This window comes from Zingiber officinale, chromosome 2B (assembly GCF_018446385.1).
Source record: "Zingiber officinale cultivar Zhangliang chromosome 2B, Zo_v1.1, whole genome shotgun sequence".
Classification (NCBI taxonomy): Eukaryota; Viridiplantae; Streptophyta; class Magnoliopsida; order Zingiberales; family Zingiberaceae; genus Zingiber; species Zingiber officinale.
This window is the reverse complement of record NC_055989.1, coordinates 129,812,828-129,815,148: the sequence shown is the minus strand read 5'-3', so window position 1 is coordinate 129,815,148 and position 2,321 is coordinate 129,812,828. Positions and strand designations below refer to the sequence as shown.

General features: G+C 39.8%; 1 long non-coding RNA gene across 1 annotated transcript; it reads right to left on the bottom strand.

Annotated features, from left to right (window-relative positions):
• Positions 1–1,439: 1,439 nt before the first annotated feature.
• LOC122049542 lies at positions 1,440–1,801 on the bottom strand. Its single transcript, XR_006130986.1, has 2 exons — positions 1,630–1,801; positions 1,440–1,545 (listed from the first exon to the last, which is right to left on the bottom strand). It is a non-coding gene; the product is annotated as an uncharacterized LOC122049542 (long non-coding RNA).
• Between the last annotated feature and the right edge of the window lie 520 nt (positions 1,802–2,321).

The window sequence follows — 2,321 nt, the reverse complement described above, 5'->3', positions numbered from 1 at the left end:
CCCCAAATCACATGAGTACCCCACAATATGAGTATAATCGTCATGATACCTCCATATATACCACCAAGCACCTGCGCACAACTACACATGTATAATCGACCAAAGATCTCCAATAACCCCACAAGACACATGTACACAGAACATAAGTACAATCAACATGTATCCTCTAATAAAAACACAACAGACATGTGTATATACCCTAAACATACAATCAACACAACTCCTCCAAAAGTACATGACAAATACGTGTGTACATACAACATGCAAATGCACGGTCAACAAGATGACTCCTATAACACATCCCCACCTATGTACAGTCAACATCATATACCCAATCAGCATGGTAATACCAACAACCCCAACAATCCGTACAAGGCATACTCTACACGTGTAATCACAATAGAGTAGATATCAAGAGTGGTGACTGTATATGAATTAAATAGATCATCACAAGGGTCAAGCATAAGTATCATGCAGGAAAAACAGCAACCGATCATGATATAAGATAAAGCAGCCTAATCTATCCAATAATAATCATGCACTAAGTTTCAAAGAAACTATAAAGAGGCCAAGGAAGAAATACCCGCCTTAAAGTGTAGATCGTGCCAAGTAATCCCGTGTCGAGATGCTCGTCCCGAATCCAAGTCCTGTAGAAATCAATATATTTATATTTTATTTAGCTAAATTCATATGAATTAAAATAGCTAAATAAAATCTCTATCCCAATTGGATAGCTCCACTCAAATTTGATCTCTGATTGATCCTCCAAACAATCCTTAATCCAACTCCTTCTAGATCCAAACAAACTATACAATCTATTAATCAATCCAAAACTCACTAATCAACACTTCTTAAATCCAACAATCAATCCAAGATTCAACCAAATCAATATATCACAGCCGATTTCCAATTCCTTAACCATGAATCAATCCCACACAATTCATCCATTTCAACTAATCAATCCATAATCAATTCAACCTGCAACACCCTAATCACACCCAAATAAATCTAACTAGATTTAACTCCATCCACAAATGAATCTCAAATCCATAACCGATCATAAACTCCATTATATCATCTCTACTAAACATCCAAAATCAATCTTACATAATTTATCTACCACACTTAATCCAACCCAAAATTAAATAACAACTCACCTAAATTTATGAACACTAAATCAGATGCATACTCCCAGCAAGAACACCTAATAAACCACTGATCCACAAATTCCAACCCATAATCAATCAATCCTCCATCCACAATTAACACCTTAAATTCCAGAATGAAATTCATCCAATGCAGCCAAACAATCAATGCATTTAATCCAATATTAATCCAAATTAATATACATCTTACCCCAAACTAAATTCTGCCGCAACTTCCCCTCCAAATGCAACTGTAAGGAACATGAGCTGCTAACCTTTGCCGAAATTGGTGACCTTTCCAGTAGTGAACCCGAGCAGGAACCCTCCACAGCTTCAAGAAGTGGAATTGGCAGTGGCCGGCAACAGGGAACGTCCACAGCACGCGGATCCTCTGTTTCCTCTAATCCAGATCAGGATGATCATCACAAACAAACCCAATTAAGCAAGGTCTTTGAATTCACAGAATCATCCGACGAAGACTTACCTCAATCGATCCGCGCGATCCACCTCAACTGGACGACGATCCGCAACCCCCTCCAATGAATAGATCAAATTGAAAAGCTGAGAGGGGCTCGATCCACCAAGAAAGATGTGAATCAACTCCCCCCTGTCGTGCCCTAGCTCCGCCGGATCATCGTCGATCGCCCGCAAGAAAGAAAAAGGACGAAGACCTCACACCTCGGGAAGGAGAGGGAGGAGGGGGGCTCGGCCTAGGCACGCTGGAGGAGGGATTATTGCCGGCGATGAGCTCGTGACGACCGACGATCAAGCGAGAAGAAGTCGCGAGAGAGGGCTCGGGAGAAAGGAACTCGCGCGAGGGGGAGAAGAAATCGAGGAGGAAGAGAATCAGGGGAGGGGGTTTTCGGCGATAAAGAGGGAAAAATAAAAGAAAATGATTTTATAATTAAAACATTTTCTCACTTAAATAGGGTAGCCCAAAGAGGCTTTATCGGCACCCGCCGATTGGTCCCCTCAAACCCCTCCGTACGAGCTCCAAAAAATTTCCAGAAAATTTCTAAAAATTCTAAAAAAATCCAATAAGATTTTTCGTCCAATAATATTTATTATTTAATTTTTCGATATCTTATAACATAAGTCTGGGCGATAAATATAATAGTAAATTGATCAAGTTAAGTAGTCCTTTTTCAGTAATTTCTAATTGGAAGTTAGTACTTA